Raw genomic sequence first — 18,304 nt, forward strand, 5'->3', positions numbered from 1 at the left:
TTCCTTCAGCTGTTTGTTTGAACAATCCACTGTTTCTTTTATTTCATTCAGTGATTCAAGCATTTCCTCTCTAAGGGCCACAGACTGTTTGGCTGCAGCTTCCCGTATTTCATGCGGGTTGATGTCCCAGGTCCCGCCTCTGAGAAAAAGGTATCAGACGGGTCTGATGCTCTTTGGGGGGATGACACCTAAATGAACATCTGTACAAAGTCCCAATTTATTTCCAATATCAGAGATCAGACCTCTACTCTTGCCTGATGCATCTAAAACAAAAAGGGGGAACTGTAGAGAGCTGCGAAATGCCGTGCCTTAAAGATGGAGCTGGTTTCCACCTTCCACCTTCCCGATGGTGAGTGCTCTCTGTCACAAACAACTCCACATTTGGCTAAGGCTGAGGATTTGGCTTGCTTCCATGTATGTGGACCTATCTGCATTGCCCACGTGGCACGCTGGGGTTGGCTACCCAGAGGCTATTTGAGCTGTGGGCTGGCTTTCCCCAGGGTCAGATGATTGTTCAAGGTTCCTGAATAAACTGCATTGAAAAAAAAAAAAAAAAAAAAAAAAGAGCTGGGAGAAAGGAAAAAAAAATTAATTTGGAGAATAGGAAGGGTACAAATAAAGAGGTCAGATCATGTGATGAAACTAACTTACATGTGTTGGATGAATGTTAACTGAGACACAACAAATGTTATAAAGTTTTAAAAATGAACATTAGTTGTAGAAAATGATAGATTTTGTTATGTCTCCTCCTATGGGCATATAAATATACATCAATAATATTAATTACCCCGACTAATCCCTTTTCAACTTCTTTGATCTCCTTTTGTAATAACTATCCTGCTACTTTCATGAACTCTCTCTTTCCTATTGATGAGAAGTCAGATCTTTGTAATCATCAGTCTGACTATTTTCACTTAATATTATTACCTACAATCTCATCCATGTTCCCAGAAGAGAATAACAAAACTATGTCATTATGGAGAAAAATACTCCATTGTGTATATATGTCACATTTTCTTTGTCCATTTATCCATGGGCAACTACACTGATTTCATAATTTGACTCTTATGGTTGTTGTAATAAATATCTGTACGTTGGCTTGCATATTGTCTTCTGATTTAGAATTTTTTATATATGAAGTCTGGATAGCTGGATCATGTAATTCTACTTACAACCTTTGAAAGAACTGACAAGATATATTTTTCTCCCCAACAATTAACAGAATTGTTGACTTCTGATCTTTTTATTCTAGTTCTTCTGATTTATGTAACTGGATTTTAATATGCTTTGAATTTGCATTCCCCAAACTTCTAATGATTTTGAATATTTGGATATATCTATTGTCCATCTTTACTTCATTTTAGAACTGTTCAGTTTATTTCTCTATTTTTTATTGGAGTTCTTTCATTGGTGATATTCAGTCTTCTAGTTACTTATATATTTATACATTAACTTTCTGTCAGATGAATAGCTGTCTTCACTCTAGTAATGGTTTCTTTACTATATGCAACTTTCTAATCTGATTGAACCTTAACTGTTGATACTTGTTATTTCCTGAGATGTTGGGAAGTAATTTTATGAGGGTCTCTGTGTATCTAAAATTTCTATTCGGTATTTTTCTAATAAGTGAAACCTATTTTTTATTTCCTAGGGTGTGACCATTTTATCCTACACTGAAACCTATATTTTTCTAAAAGACATGTCCCTCCACTTGTTAATAGTCCCTTCCATGATCAGTGGGTGAAACAGTACTTGACACTGGTTTAGGGTGTGGATGGTGAGGTGGGAAAGGCTAGGCAGCTTTCTGAGGTTGGTGAGAATCGCTGACGAGAAAGGTAATGGAAGGAAGTGACTGCTGCTTACTGGCCTCATGAGGCTTCTATGCTCTGTGTACAGGTGTGTGTCATGCATGTGTATTTGGAAAACTGAGCTGAGAAGGGGGCGCTTCTAGTTACACGGTTTCCAGGCGAAGAAGTTTTTACCAAGCAATTTAATACTAAACAATGAATTTTACTAAGCACTGTCCTAGAAACTGCAGCCGGTAGTGCGTCACAGTCTGCCCCATGGGCTCTTACTTTACATACAGAAATTTACATGTATTGTTTTTCTACCCTTCTTTTAAACAGCTGGATGATCATGCACTGGCTATACAAATGTTCAAAATGGTAGTTAGCAGATTTAATATTGATGGCACACAAGATAAAAATAGCCTAAAACTGGTCCCCAATGGCCAGAGTTGAGACAATTTGAGTAACTCAAAGAATTCGGGGGTCTGGAGAAATGGCTCTGGTGGTTAAGAGCATGGGCTGCTCTTCCAGAGGTCTTGAGTTCAATTACCAGCATGGACATGGTGGCTCCCAACCATCTATATTGAAATCTGATTCCCACTTCTGGTGTGTATAGACAGAACACTCATGTACATAAAATAAATAAACCTTTAAAAATAACTAAATAAGTAAATAACTACATAAAATGGTATTAGATTAGCCATATAAAATGAATGCATGACTGCATAATGGCATAAAAATAATGTAGTAAACAAGCCAGCATTTCGAAGCAGCCAATCTTTATTCACAGACTAATTTTAACTCAATTGGCACAAGGGCAGAGATTATACTCCCTCCTTCTTCATTAACGGTTTTCTAGAACTGATCCTTTTTATCAAGAGAGAGCACAAGGAAAGAGAAAAACAGTGACAGTACCACGGAGAGCCGCCAGCACGAAGATAGCCAAGCAGTGAACGGCAACGCCACAGTTCTGCAGTGCGTGGGCATCACACACACCCATGCGGACGCCACCCAAGAGGGAAGGTTCCCCGTAGTGTTCTTCTCCCACACCAGATTACCAGTCTGAATGTGAGGAAACAGCTGACATGCCAAGAGCAAGGAAACATCCATAAGCTGTATCTTCAAAGGTATCAAGTCATGAAAAACACCAAAAGACTAACCCTGGACGAGATGTAACAACTGAAGCTTAGTAAATAACCCATGAAAATGGCTGCCGTGATGGTGAAGGAAATTGTAGGGCGTGTAGATGAGAACTTTGTTGTCTGTGAAGGTTGATAATGAATAAAAGTGTAACATAAAGGTGGTCTTTTTTCTTTTTGAATGTAATGTCAGGAAAGATTTAAAAACAAGTGGACAGAACACAAAGATAAAGTAAAGGGATTACATTCATAACCACCAATGTCTTAGAATCTAAAAGGCTGAAATTTTTTCATACAAATGCAAGAATTTTGTTTAAATTGGGATAAATTCCATTCAAAGACACTCTTCACATACCGGGCAGATGATCATCAGTATGAGTGACCACAATCATAATGAATACAGACAATTTTATGTCTTATAAACGTGAGATAAAGGTGAAGCATGAATTTTGTCCTTGAGATAGGTGACAAAAGTTTCTGCCATATGAGAATTTATTTTTCACAACTTGAGTATCACCTGCTAGAAATACGTGCCTGGTGTTGAACAAAATAATCCCAAAATAGGGAACAAATGTGAGTGACAAGTTACAAAAAAGCTAATTTATATCTGCAGGATTTGAAGAAAGTGACTAAAACAACTCAAGAAAGGCACATTCAATTCATCTCACACAAGTTGGGGCGAGAACAGTGCCATGACCATTGTCACTATTTCTGCATTCCTAGAAAACAAAACAAAACAGAGGGGCATGAATGAAGATTTATTTTAGGAAGAAAAAAAGAATGAGAGAGAGAGTGAGAGAAAGGAAAAGTGGATATGTCAGAAATAAGGTAGGGAATGTTACAACATAGTAATCTGGTAAGGGAGACATGCATGAATCATTCTGACGTGTGTGTGTGTGTGTGTGTGTGTGTGTGTGCAAATATAATTTTATATTCAAGGAACTAGGGAGATAACTCAGTCAGTAAAATGGTGTTGTTTTCATTTCTTTGTTTTTGAACAAATGTTGAGGAACTGAGTTCATCAGTTGTACTTATGTAAAATATCAGGCTAAAGAGGCAGGAACAAAAGAGCTAAGTGTATCACCATAGTTCACTGCTGGCCATTCCAGCCTATTTGGTGAGCCCCAGGTCCCAGTGAGACAATGAAGAAAAACATAACAAGACAGGATGGACGCCTTTTAAAGAGCAATACCCAAGTTTGGCTGATGCTCCAAATGCACGTCGATACCACATGTGCACATGTAACATGCCTTACACACACAAATCTCTACCCTCCACATACAGAATATAACCCAAGTAGTATATCTGGAAAAAAGACTGGAGTTTTAAGTCAATGCTGGATGTCTACTGTCTATTTGTGTTATAATTTGAAATATTAGTCTTGACCACATAATACCTTAAGGCTGAGCCCTCCTTGGCTGTGTACATATTGTATAAAGTGCTTAAGAAAGATGATCAAAGCTCAAATATCAGCTTTCTATAACACCTCCACAAACTTAGCTTTAATAGCTTCAATAATATCTTCAGCTGCTCAAAAAGGATGAGAACACTTAGTCCACAGTTTTATTTTATTTTTTTAAGTAAATTGGCCCAAGTTTTTAAAACTGTCTGGCAAAGCAGAATAGCTTGTAGGACAGTGATTATGAATTCATAAATAGGAAACCATTTGGCAACTGACAGTTCTAGTCTACTGGACAAGCATGAATTTGCTCTAGTCCCTCCACAAATTGCTATTGACACTTTGACAATATTTTGTTAAACTGTAAGGCCTCTCATAGTTGGATTTAGAAGAAGAAAAAAGAAAAGGTCTAAAACTGTCAAAAATTTAACAAGTACAGTCTTCAAGTAACCATCTTAGAAATGCAATAAGTCATTTTGTTCCCTGCTGTTAGGAGTCTAATTCATAACTATTAGGTCATTCATATATTGGTTTCTAAATATATAGACAACAGTTTTGTCAAGCTAGTCATTATAGATTGGTTTTATCTGTATAGTAGATAGCACTCAATTACTTGGCCCTGACTGATGTCCTTAATATAAATTTAAATTTTGGTAAGAAAAAAATCAAGTCAATAGATGAATAATAGAGCCTTAGTTTTTCATATTTGAAGAGGAAGTCTGCAAAGGTCATGGGTAGTTGGTAGGGAGTGTGATTGTTGGAAAACATCTGCATATATAAAAATCTTTTCACAGTGTTATTGTTAGCTATGATTTTCCCTCAGATACCCCATAATCCCTGAAAGCGATTTTTTTAAAAATACATTCATAGACTATTGGGGTGAATATTTGAGGTCCAGGGAACTATCTTAAATGTCTCCTGTTGAGAAATGTAGTAGTCATGTATTTTGGATTTTTAGTTGCAAGAATGTCACAAGAGCTGGACAGAAATAGGATTGTACATCTTTAAAAAGTGGTCTTTTTACATTTATGTTCTATTATCCAATGTCCACAAAAGGAACCAACAGCTCAGTTTAATAATTTCTGTTTTCCAGATAAAGACATACAGCTGAGAGAGGTTAAGTGACTTGTTCAAAGTAACATGCCAATTTAGTTAGTCTTTTAACTATGCCTCTAGAAATTTTTTACATTCTTCCCTGCTGCTAATACCTCAGTGTGAATTAATTTTAATTAACACTTCCTTCCTAGGGCTATTAGCTTTAAATGATCATCGCAAGTAAAAGGGTCTATTCATTAAGGCTAGAATTTGAGGCATTGTGGCTGGCCCTTGAGTAAGTAGATACTCAGGGAGGAAAGGACCTTTTGTATGTTCCACAAGTCATATAAAATTTAACTGTAGAATGCTATTTATGTGTAAGATTTATTTCAATGGTATCATTCAGTTATGACTTGTATTACTAGTAATACTGTACATATTTAAATTTCTAAAATATTTAAAATTCTTTCTTGCTGCTGCAATGATGAATCCGAATAGGAGTTTTATAATCACCTTCTACTATATTGACCACATAAGAATGGATTTTGAAAGCTTGAAATGTCTTAGTAATTCTATGACAGTTCTACCACTGTATGTGACATCTTACAAGTTAGCAAGTCAGGATAGAGAGATGGCTCAGTGAGTACAGAGGTTTTCTTGTAAGCTTGATGTCCCGAGTTCAGGTCCCCAGTAGCCATACAAATACAGGCTTCATAGCATCTCTGGAAGTTGACAGGATAGCTATTTTGGCATACGCAGTGGTGAATAACAAAAGAGACACTATCTCAAATAAAGTGGAAGGCAAGGCCCAACACCTGGGGTTGTTTTCTGATATCCACAAGAGTTCCAAAGTGTGGCCACAATTGAGATCACACACATTATGTGCACACATTTAAAATATTTAAAAAAGACTGAAAGTAATTACAATTCATGTCATTAATAAAGAAACTGATTGCAAAAGAAACAAAAGCCAGTAATCTCATTAGAGCTTAGAATATTGTGAAGAAGATGCTGGTTTGAAGCAAATACTCACAGGCTTACTTCACACTGTGAGCTTTGAATTTCTCTGTCATTGGTGAATAATGGCTACAGTAGCTACCTACTGAGTTTCTAATGACTACCCAAAGCCATTCTGGAAAATGATAAATAGGTGTTGAAACAGAAATGAGGATGGTGATGGTGGAGGGTTTGATGGTGATTTTGGTAGTGGTAATAAAGTCACAGAAGTAAAGAATATAGACTCTCCTGTCCTACAGTGAAATGTCCACACTATCAACCCTAGTCCCTGTGGCAGATCACTGGTAAGGCCTGCCCTCCTGCTTTGCCTCTGTTTCCTGGGACTCCTCTGAACCTTGCTGCAGACCTAGCTTATTCCTCCCCATCCCTAGGAAACACCAGGAGGCACTCTTCACCTGGGAGCCTAAGAAGCAGAATAGTATCTTTCTCAGCCATCATCAAAGTTTCCTCTTACAGGAGACAAAGAAAAAGTACAGAGACCTGAAAGGGGACAAAGTGCTTAGTGAGAGATCTTGGATCATCCAGTGTTAAACGGGATGTCTCCATTACATCCTCTCCCACCCTTCCAAAAGGGCTGTATAGATTCAATGCAATTTCAGGGAAATGTCCACTGGTTTTCTTTTCTTTTTTTATAGAAACAGAAAAAAATTATACAGAATCAGAATAGACTCCAGATAGCCAAAGCTATCCTCAGCAAGAAAAGAATGATACTGGAGAGACAGACATATCAGTCTTCAAGATATACAGCTTATAAGAAGAAAAGTAATATGATACTGGGAAAAACAGACATGTAGACCAATGGGATAAAATAGAATACCCAAACATAAGTACCTATAACTACAATCATCTGATATTTGACAAGGAGACAAAAAAAATATGCTGAAGAAAAGAGCTTTTTTAACAAATGGTGCTCTAGGAAAACTATGTTGAAGGGTAGAAGAATTAAAATAGGCCACATTTGTCACCCACACAACACATAGCTCCAAGCAGAATCAAGCCTTCCATTTAAAACCTAGAATGCTAAAACTGCTGGAAGAAAATAGACAGTAGACTACAAGACATAGGTGGGTATAGAAAAAGACTATCTGAATCTTTCTGAATAGAACTCCATTTGCTCAGGAATTAAATAAAGCTATTGCCAAGCAGGCTTTCATAGAACAGCCATGAAAACAATCAAGTGAAGAAGCCAAACACGGAAAAGGAGCAAACTTTTTGCCAGATATATATCAAATGTATGACATGGTATTAATCTCCAGAATACACAGAGAATGACAACAGGCAATACCACCAAGAAAAAAAAAAATAGTCAAGAAAACAAACATGACTCAGTTTTAAAAATAGGATAGGCATCTAAACAAACAGTTTTCAGATGAAGAAATAAAAATGGCTTAAAATACCTCAAACTAAGATGAAAATAACCTTGAGATTTCATTTTATTCCAGTTAGAAAGGCTAAGGTCAGTAAAATAACTGTTAATAAATGCCGGTGAGACAGTGGGGGAAGAGGAACCCTCATTTAGTGGTAATGGGAATGCAAACTGGTGCAGTCCCTTTTAAAATCAATATAAAAAAAATCCTCAGAAAACTAAAAATAAAACCACCTTTAGGCCCAGCTCTACTAATCTTTGACATATGCCCAAAGGACTCAGTATCCTACTCTACAGTTATTTACTCATTGCTTCTCTTTTCACAGTAGCCAGGAAATGAAAACAAACTAAATATCCTTCAGCAGATGAGAGGATAATAGAAATATGTCATATAGATATAATAATGAAATACTGTTCATCTGTAAAGAAAAATAAAATCTTGAAATTTACAGACAAATGCATGATCCTAGAAAAGATTCTATCAAGCAAAGTAGCCCAGATCCAGAAGACAGGCACCACGTGTTCTGTCACCTATACTTCCTGACTCCTGACTGTCTCATGTGCTTATAAAACATGAGGCAACTTCAGAAACCAGAGAAGTGTAGCCCTGTAGCCCTCACTCCTTGTTGATGAAGCTTCTCTTTACAGCAAACGGAGGGCATCCCAGGAAGCCACAACTGGGCACAATTCACATCAACAGATCATGGGGAATCCAGGCCTTATAGATCCATAGTCATCATAGTTCCTGCATCTATGGCTTGGGGAACAGGCCATAACAGAAGGTCCGAAGATGATTGTAAAGACCAGAATACCAGAAAGTCTGCTGTGAAACAGTCTATCATTGAAATGTCTGGAATAATAGAACAATCACAATATCCAGATGCTAACATGGAAGGAGAAAAAAATCTCACAAGGTCCTTACCCTGGACAAAGAACTATCAACTAATGGATTCTAAGAGAGGGCGAATGGCCCTAATTCTAAGTGGTCAGCATAAAGCCAGATGCACACAGACAACAAAAACAGACACAGAAGGTTCTATTCATATATTTATGCATGCACACACACACACACACACACACAAGCACACACACCACACTGACACAAACATATCTTTATATGAAACAATAATAATTAAATAAACAGAGGATATCAATTTGAAAATAGGGAACATAGAAAGAGTTGATGAAATTAAACTTAGGATGGGTTCAAGAGAGAAGGGGGAAAGGTAAAATGATGTAATTATATTTTATTTAAAAAGAAATATCTGTTATTCAATCTCAACACTGCCAATGTTGAGAGCTGTTGACCTATGAAGACAATCATGGTAACAGTAAGAACTAAATTGTTGTTCTTCTTGGCTCAGCAGGCTTCCAGAAGGTATTGTAAAGACAGAGTGAAATGAATATTTGAGAAGGTGCAAGGATATCATAAGTCTATAACATTCCATTTAAAAACTTGGTCATAAATGCCTTTAAACTCCAGAAGCCTTGAAACTATAAAACAGGTTCTCTCAGAAGCTCAAATTTAATGACAATTTTTTTTATTTCACAAATAAGCCTATGCATTGTTAATTTATTGTTATTACATCTTAAAAGTACTCTTATTTTGTAAGTAGAAGGATAAAAGCATAGAAGAGTTTTGAACCCATCAAAAATGACATATAGTAGATTTAGTATAAGTTAGTGATTAAATTAATAACTCAAAATATTTGTGCATCACAAAATACAAAAAGAAGTGATACATGGTTTATAAAATAGGATAAAGGGAAAATGGATTTAAATCACATAGATATAAAACAGTAAATAATAATAAAAACTACCATTACTACTGACTTTTCTCTATAAAGACAATAGAGACTTTAAGCCTAAATAAGAAGAAAGAGAAAAAATATAGCTGTGCTTTTCTTAATGATGGAGATTCATTGGTTCTTAAAGTTACATTGGTAAGCTACTTTGTTATATGAATATCAATCATACTGTTCCACAAACTACACTGACTTCTGATGTCACTATGTGATAAAATTACACAGGACCAGCATAATGTGCACCCCATTGTTAATGGAAACATCATTTGCCAACACCCAGTAACACAAAGGTATTGTGATACAGGTAGTATCATTCAAGACATGAAAATATCCCTGATCTCTCATTTATAAAAGGTTGTTTTTGTTTGTTTGTTTAGTTGTTTATTCGTTTGGTAAAGAATAATAAAAACACTAAAAAGAAGTAAAGAAATTTTATAACAGTGATATATGTGTGAGTAACAGTTTATTTGGGTTATATCCAAGGTTATATGCTTTAAATAGCACAGATTATAACAGATCAGTCACAGTTCAGTAAAGATGTTTTAAAATCTCTATATAAAGCTACCTATCTACTTTTTTTTTAACCAATATATCATCTTTCTTATGTTTCCTTGTGGTTCTCATGTTGCCTTGTTGGCTTAACCCAGCAGGAAAACTGAAGCAATGGCTGTATTCTGCTCCTAAGGATTAATTATTTTCCTCCATCGTGAGGAATTTCACCTTCAATGCATAGTTTTCCCTTTCATTATGACAGCCATAGACTCAATTTTTCTCTTGTTTCAAACCAAGGAAAATGTTATAATTATGTCTTTAAAAGCTGTTTCATAAAAATCTCAAAATAGATTGCTTTGGGAATTTTCTCCAAAAAGGATAACACTTGTTTACCACAAGTATATCTTTGGTATGCCTTCTCCTTGGTTTGAGATCTTAAAGCCTCCTACAAACAGTCTAAGAGGCTTTACTGGCAAGGCTTTCAGGTTTGTTTTTGTTGTTGTTTATTTGTTTGTTTTTAAGTATCCAACAAACATGTATGTAGGAACTAAGAGGATCTTATCCATGTAACTTGCTTTCTAACCCAGCTTTTTCCAAATATAATATTGACACTTTGTACACATCAAGAACAGAATAGTAAAATGTTCAGTAATATGTCTTATTCAGACACCCCGTAGACCCACTCATTCTTCATTTATCAGATGTTTGCTTTACACTAGAATTAACACTGAAATCTCACACAGTGGGTAGGATCACCAAATGTCTCTGAAACACATTTATCAACATTTGCTTCATTTTTCTCCTGACACCTGTGAGTTCACTTCTCAGTAGGCAAATTGATTTTTCAGCTATTTTTCTACAGGGCAATGGCTCTCAAATATCTTCACTCAATACAAAGCTGTTATAAGTCCAAGAAAGACCTGTGAAGCTGCAAGGTGAAACCTCAGGTTCAAGCTACTGGACATCAGAACAGTTCATACCTACTCAGGTATTTTATTTACCAACTCTACACGCACAGTTTGAAGTGAGAAGGCTGACAAATGTGCCCTTTTCTCATTGCAGTCAAACCCCTCAGAGCTGTGATTTGCTCAAAACAAACAAACAAACAAACACCAAAATACATAACACAGTTCTTGAATTCTACTGATTTGATCAACAGAACTGTAAATGGATTCCACCCTGAACCCCATTCACACACAATCAGGCACACAGGCACACAAGCCAAGTTCCCCTGCCCTTTCTTGTTCCTGTCCTCAAACATCTTTACAGAGGAAATTGTTATGGTAGAAGTAAACTGAGGTTTGTATGAAGTCAGTTTGATACTTCGCACCTCCTGAAAGGCCAAATGCTTAACATCCACTTTTGATATTTTGTTTGTTTGTTTATGTGTTTGTTTTGTCCAAGTTCTATAAAATAAGTCAATTAAAGAATGTAAAGAATAAGTGTATTTCTGTGTTCAACTCAAACCTCACTACATTTTTAATAATTTTTAAAAGAATTCTATACAATGTATTTTGAACAATTTCAGCCCTAATTTCTCCACTAAGCTTTTTCTAGATTCCCTTTCGTCAAGTTCATGTTATCTTTTTTAAAAAATAATCATTTGATAACCTATTAATCTAATTTAATAGGTTAAATTTAATGGGTTAAATAGGCCCACATACTTTTTGGTGTGAAGATAGACACCAGAGTATAATCAATCCATCAGGGATCAAGTTCTTAAAGAAAATTGACTCTCCGGTCTCCAGAAGACAGGTTTCAAATACTGCTCTTTTTTTTCTCCTGACTTTTGATTTCAGGTGATGAGGCACTTTTCCTGCAGAAATTATTTCAGGGTCTTCCCCATGGAAACCAGACAGGCTGGCAGCCGCAGGCTCAGTAGTAGAACGGGGGGGGGGGGGGGGCCGTATCATTCTATCTGCAAGGTTGATAGATAAATAACTTGTGGCTGTTGTTCTCAGCTAAATGCCATCTACTCTTCTTGTGACTGCCAAGGCAGTTGCAAACTCCCTGACCCCAGCATGCAATATCACACAGACCATGAGAAAATACCAGTGTCGCCGCCCGATCACTGTGGAGAGTTGTTCTCATTCCGCAGAATGAGAATGAAGCCGGGTTTTGCCATGCAGCAAATCTCAAGAGGAAAATAGCTGCTACTCACATGACTAAAGTCAGCAAACAAATGTATCAAATTGGAACTGAGCCTATGTACACTTTAATACTGTATAAGAGAAATTCAATCCAGAAATAGACACATCACACTGCCTATTTTTCTTCCAGTGAGCATGCTCAGGAGTTGGGAATGTATGTTTGTTTTTAAGCTAAATATTAGGGGAACTAAAGCATATTAGGGGAACTAAGATTTCTTATTTAGAGTAATTCAGAGTGATTAAGCTATAAATATACAACAGAAGGAAAGGAAAAGGGAGGGGGGTCAAAAGCATGACAATAAGGTGAGACGCAGTTGATGTAGCTAGCCTAGAAGCGTAATTATTCTTTAAGCACAGGTCGGTTTAAACCCCATCTCTCAAAGCGGCTCTATTTTGTATTATACTTATTTCTGATGTATTTTATTAAGTACTGCCAATTTATGCCATGGTAAAGTCTAAGTAAATTGTGGGCTCTAAAATCTTGTTGATGTGTGTGCAGTTGTGTAAAAGATCTATTCAAATGACAAGTGAACAAGTGAGTTCAAATGACACCCATGTTCAACAATAAAGAGAAAGGGAGTGTTGAATTTAGGTCTCATTATTTACTTACTACTTGTGTAAAAGAACACAAAAATCAGAATTCTTCACAGCCTAGAATCAAATTCCATGTAATCGGATTAGAAATTATAACTTTTAGTCACTTTTATCACTCTATCTCTCTGCATTTAAGTTTTATAATATATTTATAATAATAAGGGATGATAATGGTACCTGTCTAGAACTACTGGGGATAATTATAGTAGATTCTTAGAACAATGGCTAGCACATGATAAGTGTGTAGAATAGATAGCCTTCATTGTCATTCTCTTATCACCATCATTTGTTGTTTTAATTATTATTACTGTATAGTGAGTATTATTATCAATTTATATTGTCAGGCATAGATTTTTTATTAAAAACAACAAAAAATACACAAGCATTTTGTTTTCAAAGTTGATTATTGTATTTAACTTCATTAGTGTATCAGCATTCAGTTTTATGTGGTATTAGAAATAATTCATCAAATAATGGAGTTTTCTGATAAACCTGGTCACACATAATCCAAACTGAAATTGTTTTTGTCCTCTGTATCACCAGCTACCTCAATAATTCATTTGACAAGAGTCAGTAGGTAAATTTAGAAAATCATTTGGAAGTTAACACCCGCGTGCTTTATAGATAAACATCATACTTAGTTCTAAATTATAGTAGCAATGAAGTTCATCTTCACAAACAGGAATTTGTAATGTGTGTCTTGAGAGATGGTTATGATGATTAAATATCTAACATCATGAGTCAATAAGAGTTGGTACTGCAGTCTTATTTTGAGCCACATACTGGACTAAGGTCTTTTTAGGTATCAGCTAATGTAATATTCTCCACTACCCCATGCAGCCTAGCCTATTATAAGTCCTAGAATTGTACTTTCTAAATAAAATGCAAATGCTGTTATGTAAACAAGTGTCTTCAGTGTGTTTGGCATTTGTCTTGGGAGACTTCCTTTTAGGAGTCATTATGATCTCCATACTATAACTATCTGCCCAGATTCCCAAGTCTGTCTGGCTTAAAGGGCTCCAATCTGAGTGTGGGAGAACTCACCAAGGGGAAAAACAATTTAGTTTCACCTGGGTGACAGCAATTATGCAGAATGACAAAAGGAGCAGTTGAGTCACTAGTTGAGGATGATAATTCATTCTCCGCAGGGACTGCCGCTCAGAAAGCCTGAGAAAATATTACAGGGAAACAGTACCCAGCTCTATTGTTAGTGGGCTTGTCCCCATAATGCCTTGGCAGTTGGAGGCAATCAGAACAAACATATATTCTGTTGTCCCTGAAAAGCTTTCAGGGCACATATGCTCCATCTCAAACTGTCATTCCTTGGAGACCCACCATGGAATGGGTCACCAGGTCATCTGAGTTAGACATAGTGGCTCCACCAGACCCCCCCCCCAGACATACACACACTCTCATTTAAAATGTAGAGTAGAGTTCTTTCACTTATATATGGGGAAGAGGTGGCAGTGGGGACTTGGCTGTTACAAGACAAGGTATTTTCTAAGGGAAATTATGATGGCTATTACTTTTGCAATCTATGGATTAGAGCATTTCGAAGAAAGAAAATCCTTCAGATGAGCAGAGATAAATTGAAAATACCTGTATTTTCAGAAGTTCAATTTCTTCATATCACCACAATGGGAAAGAACAGTAACCAAATACCTTTTGGGACGTTCAGACCACAGAAAATGTGCTATTTGTTGATCTGTCTCCTCTGAAAAACAGACTTCAGGTCTTTGCATAGATGTGTCAGGCTGTTGATCTTGCATCATTCATATAAAATATACTATTGGAAAAAAGACTGCGCCAATAAGTGTTTTTTTTTCCTTTTTAATATGAAAAGTAATCTATCAAGATGTGTTTGATATAGTCCAGCCTTCTTATACAGGTAGAAACTTGTAGAGATGAATACATGAATTCCAGGTTAAACTAAAGCCTCCAGGTCAGAAGTTTCTAAAAGAATCACCTGAGTTAAAAAAAATATATTAAAACCAAACTATCATAATATAAAATATCCTAATATAAATCACAGTATTTGGAAATGAGAAAACAGAGATATCAGTGCATTAATTCAAACAGTATGCCCTAGATGCCTATGTGTGTATGATTTTGCTCAGCAAAGAGTTCAGGTGGAAAACAATACGGTCATGGCTTAATCTCTAAGTCTATTTATGAAAGTAGCAAGAAAATAACTTTCCTAAAAGTAATAACTGTATGGTGGTGACTTTTAATAAAAATAGAAGTTTATTTTGTCCCAAAGCCAAAGGAGCCACAAAATAGTTTGTGGACAATTTTTCTGTTAGAGTAAAATCATGAATGTGACCCATGCTTACGGCTTCTGAGAATGTCAATGAGAACCCAGCAATAATTCGAAATCCACACTAAAACCAGAATTCTGCATATTCAAGATAGAGAAGAAAACAAGTCTAATTCAAGGGAAGACTAACTGATGGGCCCAATAAAATCACAAATGTTTTTTATGAAAAAGAAATCAGTTGTCTTGGTTACAAAACATGCAATGTAGCCACTCTGAAAGAATTTACTGGGCCTTCTGAGTCTGTTATAGATGGGCTCAGAGAAAATGTGCTATGCATTTATGAAAGAGAAATTGGTCTTTAGTAGAGAGACCTGAGCATGCATTTCTGCCCCATTACTTTTCTACTTAGATGTCACAATGGAAGAAGGATCCTGAGTATTGTCCTTTGGGATTAATTTTGAACTGAAAAGATCAGGGATATGAAAACCCTTTCCAGCTGAGAAATTTCCAGAGTGTTCCATCTTTTTCTAGGCTACCATCTCCTCCTACTTGGCTTATCATGGATTCCAGAAGTTTCTGCTACAGACTGATGACATTCTTAAAGTGTGCCTTTGATGTCCTCAGCTTTCATTTCATTTATTTCTTTACATTCTCATGATAATGCCAGGCTTCTTGTTTCATTATTTTTAGACATCTAGTGAGATATACTATTTTTAAAACACAAAGTCATTTGTTTCTTTTATCGTGTTGTCTTTTTCTTTCAAGTACACCACAAATTCTTTTCACCAGTGGTAAAATGAGTCTTTCATAGATTTCTCTGGGTCTTTTATCTTAGTCATATTATAAACATAGAGATGAACAAAATGTCAAATTCTGAGTCAGTATGCTATGCTCTAAAGAGCACCAAATTGGATTTGAATCCCAGCTTTGCTTTTTCAATGACCTTGAGTGTGTGAAAGTCAGGGAAGGTATTACATTTAGAGAAGTATCAGGTTGCTTATAGGCCTGTCTGTATGTAAGCCTTTTGAGACTGTACCTTTATATCTTTATTTCAGGAGCATTTGTAGCTTAATTTCTAAAATATTTCTCAAAAAATTACAGTTGTTAAATATTTGTGTGCTAATATTTATTTAAAAAAATAAAGTAATAATGTCTCTCTGCATTGAGACAATAGAGTCAGGCAAAGTGAGGTCTGAAGGCTCCCCATCTGTGTTTAACCATTTAAGCAAACCATTTTTACCAATAGTTCACTCAATTTAAAGCAAGAGAATATCATATTTTTTTTTATTTTTTTGTAAGATAAAACAAGATAATGTATATGCAGGTAACTGCAAGAGATCCAACACACGGGAATCAGGAAAAAAAGATAGTAATTATAATTACTGACACAGGTTGGTTTGTTATTGTTGTTGTTGTTAAGCCCTTTTATATACATCATTTTATGATACCAGACTAGGCTAATACTACCAAGAAATTTTATCCAAACATGTATCTCAGGGTCGGTGTGACATAAAGAGAATATCACACTAATTTTTAACTCATAGGAATAAACGCCTTTAAACTGTTTCATCCATGAAATATATTTTGGAAAAAATGCCTTTGACAAGTCTTACATATTATATATTACATGTATAATATGTAAGACTTGTCAAAGGCATTTTAATGATAAATACTTGTTATTAAATGTCTCCCCATTAAAAAGCTAATATTGAAAATTAAGGCTACAAATAAAGGTTGACTAGAAATCAGTGTTAGAGCAAAGTGGGTAGATCCATAAAATACCAAACTTTGTAAGTCGTACTGCTTTATGAAAATGTAATATACTCTTAACATACTTATACACTGGATTGCTTTGCAGAGAAGATGCAAGAGAGTAGGCCCCTTGGCTTGTGTGCCTTGAGCTTGCCTGAATGTGGGTGTGATGCCCTTCCCTTCCCCATTCTCTTTCTCCACCTTTAGCAGTCTCAAGGACATGACCGCAGGAGAGCTAGCCCTGCCGCCTCACTGGCTATAGCCTGAACCGTGCCTGGGAAACACAGCGAAGCTGGCCTTGATGGTGAAGGCATGGTTGAGCAAGACCAAGGTTATGCGAATAGGAGAGCTAGTCCAGCCCCTCAAAGGATGCAGCACTTGGGGGAGTTGGCCTTTACTGGAGAGCGGAGTAGAGTTGGCTCTGCGGGTGTGGGTGTGGTGGAGCACACCAGAGGGCATAGTAACAGGAAAGCCAGCTCTGACTCTTGCTGATGGCTGCATTGGGTGGCCTAGCCAGAACAGTGCTGAAGAGCTTGTCCTAGTGGTGTGAATAAGAGAGATAGTAGGTCGGCCAGTTCTGCTCAGATCCAGGGCTCTCACCCCAAAATCTGTATCATCTGAAAATGTTTGGGACACATAAAAGGGCCAGTCCTGCTGATCCAAAGCTGCAAGATCTTTATGACACAGGACAACAACTGGATAACCTGGAGATGCCCAATGAGGATCCAATATTGATGGTGTCACAGAAGCCAGAGGCCTTGAACCAGACCAATGACTCATTGTAATGAACATTTGTAATATGAATGAACAGAGGAATATACTGTGGGACACGCTGTGATGTATTACAGCGTCCATGATGAGATGTAGTCTTTGTGTTTTTGTTGTTGTTAGCGTGTGTGTGTGTGTTTTGTGTGGGGGGTGAGGCTGCAAAAGCAAAGGGCAGATATAAGGGATTGGGAGATAAAAGGGACTGGGGTACATGATGTCAGTCTCACAAAAAAATTTAATAAAAGTTTAAAAAGTAAATAATTTAAAATGTCAATAATATATTATATATAAATATATAAAATAATATACACATTATATAACATGTTATACATAATAGAAAAAAGAGAAACAAAACATGGTATGAATATTTGAAGAGGCTATGTGAAGCAAAAATCTACATAAAAGTAAAATGAAATGGCAACAGAACAAAATGGACAAAAATTAGTTTAAAGATTAAAAAGTAAAATAAGTAAACTACAAAATTCAGTATGATTTCTTTTATCCTTGGAGAAATTTTGGATTTAAAATAAAGAAATAACCACAGTTCTGATAACTACATGAGCAAAATGAAGAGAAAACAATAAATCTGAACAACAAGATGCATTAAATTAAAATTACGAGAAGCCAACGAAGTATATATAGTAAAGCCCTAAGTTTGGATACAATAGAACAAAGCAATGTTCACAGTTGAGTCACTTTTACTGAAACTCCAGGCCACCAGGCTGAACTGAGCTCTCTACCTG

Source organism: Meriones unguiculatus, chromosome 12 (assembly GCF_030254825.1).
Source record: "Meriones unguiculatus strain TT.TT164.6M chromosome 12, Bangor_MerUng_6.1, whole genome shotgun sequence".
In the NCBI taxonomy this organism is placed as follows: Eukaryota; Metazoa; Chordata; class Mammalia; order Rodentia; family Muridae; genus Meriones; species Meriones unguiculatus.